This window comes from Schistocerca gregaria, unplaced genomic scaffold (assembly GCF_023897955.1).
Source record: "Schistocerca gregaria isolate iqSchGreg1 unplaced genomic scaffold, iqSchGreg1.2 ptg001188l, whole genome shotgun sequence".
In the NCBI taxonomy this organism is placed as follows: Eukaryota; Metazoa; Arthropoda; class Insecta; order Orthoptera; family Acrididae; genus Schistocerca; species Schistocerca gregaria.
Genome location: NW_026062515.1, coordinates 55001 through 60000, shown reverse-complemented (window position 1 = coordinate 60000; position 5000 = coordinate 55001). Strand labels below are relative to the sequence as shown.

General features: G+C 52.0%; 1 non-coding gene across 1 annotated transcript in view; it reads left to right on the top strand.

Annotated features, from left to right (window-relative positions):
• The first annotated feature begins 4045 nt into the window (after positions 1-4045).
• The window catches only part of LOC126329521 (small subunit ribosomal RNA), a 1893-nt gene continuing 938 nt past the window's right edge, over positions 4046-5000 (top strand). The window contains exon 1 of the ribosomal RNA XR_007562307.1: positions 4046-5000. This exon is cut by the window's right edge and continues 938 nt beyond it. This is a non-coding gene — a ribosomal RNA (small subunit ribosomal RNA).

Sequence of the window (5000 nt, the reverse complement as noted above, 5' to 3'; positions counted from 1 at the left end):
CAACACACATCCTACACAGAGGGGCACCAAATATCACCCCCCCGCCCTCGTGTTATACCACATGAAAAATTGCAGAAGTGAGAGACACAGACCCGCCAGCCTCTTGCTACAAGCATCGAACCGACGTGACATATCTGACGGTGACTCAGGCATCCGCGTACTGCCACAACTATCCACCCCCCCCCCCCCACTCTCTCTCTGCCCCCTTCCCACACAATACCGAATTTAACCAACTTTATCGCTTAACCTAACTGTGGCTGTACCAGATTATCGCTTAACCTAACTGTGGCTGTACCAGATTATCGCTTAACCTAACTGTGGCTGTACCAGATTATCGCTTAACCTAACTGTGGCTGTACCAGATTATCGCTTAACCTAACTGTGGCTGTACCAGATTATCGCTTAACCTAACTGTGGCTGTACCAGATTATCGCTTAACCTAACTGTGGCTGTACCAGATTATCGCTTAACCTAACTGTGGCTGTACCAGATTATCGCTTAACCTAACTGTGGCTGTACCAGATTATCGCTTAACCTAACTGTGGCTGTACCAGATTATCGCTTAACCTAACTGTGGCTGTACCAGATTATCGCTTAACCTAACTGTGGCTGTACCTGATTATCGCTTAACCTAACTGTGGCTGTACCAGATTATCGCTTAACCTAACTGTGGCTGTACCAGATTATCGCTTAACCTAACTGTGGCTGTACCAGATTATCGCTTAACCTAACTGTGGCTGTACCAGATTATCGCTTAACCTAACTGTGGTTGTACCAGATTATCCCTTAACCTAACTCAATTTGTCCCTTAACCTAACTCAATTTGTCCCTTAACCTAACTCAATTTGTCCCTTAACCTAACTCAATTTGTCCCTTAACCTAACTCAATTTGTCCCTTAACCTAACTCAATTTGTCCCTTAACCTAACTCAATTTGTCCCTTAACCTAACTCAATTTGTCCCTTAACCTAACTCAATTTGTCCCTTAACCTAACTCAATTTGTCCCTTAACCTAACTCAATTTGTCCCTTAACCTAACTCAATTTGTCCCTTAACCTAACTCAATTTGTCCCTTAACCTAACCCACGTTGTCCCTTAACCTAACCCACGTTGTCCCTTAACCTAACCCACGTTGTCCCTTAACCTAACCCACGTTGTCCCTTAACCTAACCCACGTTGTCCCTTAACCTAACCCACGTTGTCCCTTAACGTAACCCACGTTGTCCCTTAACGTAACCCACGTTGTCCCTTAACGTAACCCACGTTGTCCCTTAACGTAACCCACGTTGTCCCTTAACGTAACCCACGTTGTCCCTTAACGTAACCCACGTTGTCCCTTAACCTAACCCACGTTGTCCCTTAACCTAACCCACGTTGTCCCTTAACCTAACCCACGTTGTCCCTTAACCTAACCCACGTTGTCCCTTAACCTAACCCACGTTGTCCCTTAACCTAACCCACGTTGTCCCTTAACCTAACCCACGTTGTCCCTTAACCTAACCCACGTTGTCCCTTAACCTAACCCACGTTGTCCCTTAACCTAACCCACGTTGTCCCTTAACCTAACCCACGTTGTCCCTTAACCTAACCCACGTTGTCCCTTAACCTAACCCACGTTGTCCCTTAACCTAACCCACGTTGTCCCTTAACCTAACCCACGTTGTCCATGGATGTGTGTGATGTTCTTAGGTTAGTTAGGTTTAAGTAGTTCTAAGTTCTAAGGAACTGATGACCTCGGATGTTAGGTCCCATAGTGCTCAGAGTCATTTGAACCATTTTTTTATTGTCTCCGGGAAAACTGAATCTGTCTCGCGTGTGTCCTTAACGTAACCCACGTTGTCCCTTAACCTAACCCACGTTGTCCCTTAACCTAACCCACGTTGTCCCTTAACCTAACCCACGTTGTCCCTTAACCTAACCCACGTTGTCCCTTAACCTAACCCACGTTGTCCCTTAACCTAACCCACGTTGTCCCTTAACCTAACCCACGTTGTCCCTTAACCTAACCCACGTTGTCCCTTAACCTAACCCACGTTGTCCCTTAACCTAACCCACGTTGTCCCTTAACCTAACCCACGTTGTCCCTTAACCTAACCCACGTTGTCCCTTAACCTAACCCACGTTGTCCCTTAACCTAACCCACGTTGTCCCTTAACCTAACCCACGTTGTCCCTTAACCTAACCCACGTTGTCCCTTAACCTAACCCACGTTGTCCCTTAACCTAACCCACGTTGTCCCTTTGCCTAACATAGTTCACTGCTCGGAATCTCTGGTGTCGTTGTTATCCTCATGTAGATGTCTTGCGAGTGTTGCTTACTTTCCACATATTCCCGCTATCCACTGTCAATTGTACTGCAATAGGACTATATCGCCCCCCCCCCCCCCCCTCTGCCCCTCTCTTTGTGTCTCCGTCCTCTCAAGCTGGTCGGTCTGGCGTTTGAGTGTTAAATGAGCCTCGCAGCTGTTCAGTTGCGTTCAGATGTCGACGCCCTCAGTGTACGTCGTGGTATGGTCTGTGTCCATTGTCCGCTGATGTCGTACGCGTAACCCACACGCTGTACCGATCATCGGTAGTTACGTACAGAGTGAAGTAGTGTGATACGTGTGACCGTACGCTGGCTGTGCCCAACGGTGTCGAATCTCAATTTCCATATGTTGTGCTCGATGCTACTTGTCTCGTCTCCCAATAACAGCTAGGTTGCACTGTGGTACGCCGTAGAGGCGTGTGGGAGGAACGTACGAACGCATTGTATGTCACCCTGGGTCGCTGGGGGTGGTGGTGCGGTGAGTCAGGTCAGGTCAGCGTGAGCCGTGTGATGTAGTGACGCGTGTATTCCGACTTTGTCGTATTGCCTCACACAAAGTGCTACCCTGGTGGACCGCGTTCCATATCTGGGACATGCCGCAGATGCCGGTTGACAGTGGATCGCGGAAGGGACATCGCATACGTGCGCGGGCCACCTTCCACGTGTTCTCTTCTGCACATGTCGCAGTGTGTATGTGGTCTGATGTAGCGTGTCGTGACACATGACATCCTGGCATGCAAGAATTGTTGAATTCGCAAATGTAGGTGGACATCTACGTTTACTGCCCAAGATACGCAAATGAACTGGAAATCCGTTGTTGAGCGGTTGTTCACGCTGGAGGTGAATCTGTGATGGCGACGATCGGTACAGCTATTAACCGGTTGTTTCAGCGGTACCCGCCACATCCACACACGTGACTAGGCCCATGTGGGTATGAAGCGATACGCGGCGGTGGCTTGGTGGGACTGTTCCCGGCCGGTGAAGGGGGGCCGCCCGGCGTGTTGGCCGCGCGCTGCGTGGGCGCACGCGCAACAGGCGGCTGGTGGGGGGCGCCGAGTGGCAGGAGCGCCAGCCGACGGGCTCGGCAGGCGGCGCAGCTACGCTGCGGCGCACCCTGCACGCGGCGCCTGGCGGCCAAAGTTGGTTCAGCCGAGCCCGGTGCGAAGCGCGGTGGACATCTGCAGTGTGCTGGTCTGATTGAGGACTGTGTGCGTTGAGGATGCGCCGCCGCCTGGCACTCGGCGCCGCGACGCCGTCTGCTGCTCGGTCGCCCCAGCGGTTCTCGCAGGTGGTTTGTATCGCAGTTGTGCGGACGTGTTGGCGCGTGCGCTGTGCTGGGAGAGTTCGCTTCTGCACCCAAGTGGGGCTTTGCCCTTGTGTGGCGCTGGCGTTGGAGCTGCCGGTCACCATAGGTGGCGCGTGTTGTCTCCCGCCGGCAATGCCACGACAGCACGCTCCCGGGCCTCTGTCGGCAGCGGCAAGCTCAGTTGGGAGCAAGGGTGTTCGCACTAAAACCGTCTACTCGCCTAACTCCGGGCGATTGCGCCTCTCTCGAAACCGACCAAGTACCTAGGACGGCGCTGCGCGCCGCCGGGACCTGAGAGGGTTTCGAGGTGTATCGTGCAGGGGAGCTCGGCCTCCTCCTGTTTGCAGAATAATTGAGCGGACGCTTGCGTGTTCGCGCGGGCCCCCGGGACACACTCCCGGGCGGCCGGCTGCTCAGCTCTAGTTGACGCAGCTCCCTGGTTGATCCTGCCAGTAGTCATATGCTTGTCTCAAAGATTAAGCCATGCATGTCTCAGTACAAGCCGCATTAAGGTGAAACCGCGAATGGCTCATTAAATCAGTTATGGTTCCTTAGATCGTACCCACGTTACTTGGATAACTGTGGTAATTCTAGAGCTAATACATGCAAACAGAGTCCCGACCAGAGATGGAAGGGACGCTTTTATTAGATCAAAACCAATCGGATTGGCTTGTCTGGTCCGTTTGCCTTGGTGACTCTGAATAACTTTGGGCTGATCGCACGGTCCTCGTACCGGCGACGCATCTTTCAAATGTCTGCCTTATCAACTGTCGATGGTAGGTTCTGCGCCTACCATGGTTGTAACGGGTAACGGGGAATCAGGGTTCGATTCCGGAGAGGGAGCCTGAGAAACGGCTACCACATCCAAGGAAGGCAGCAGGCGCGCAAATTACCCACTCCCGGCACGGGGAGGTAGTGACGAAAAATAACGATACGGGACTCATCCGAGGCCCCGTAATCGGAATGAGTACACTTTAAATCCTTTAACGAGTATCTATTGGAGGGCAAGTCTGGTGCCAGCAGCCGCGGTAATTCCAGCTCCAATAGCGTATATTAAAGTTGTTGCGGTTAAAAAGCTCGTAGTTGGATTTGTGTCCCACGCTGTTGGTTCACCGCCCGTCGGTGTTTAACTGGCATGTATCGTGGGACGTCCTGCCGGTGGGGCGAGCCGAAGGGGTGCTTTCGCGTCCCGAGGCGGACCCCGTTTAAATCCTACCAGGGTGCTCTTTGTTGAGTGTCTCGGTGGGCCGGCACGTTTACTTTGAACAAATTAGAGTGCTTAAAGCAGGCAAGCCCGCCTGAATACTGTGTGCATGGAATAATGGAATAGGACCTCGGTTCTATTTTGTTGGTTTTCGGAACCCGAGGTAATGATTAATAGGGACAGG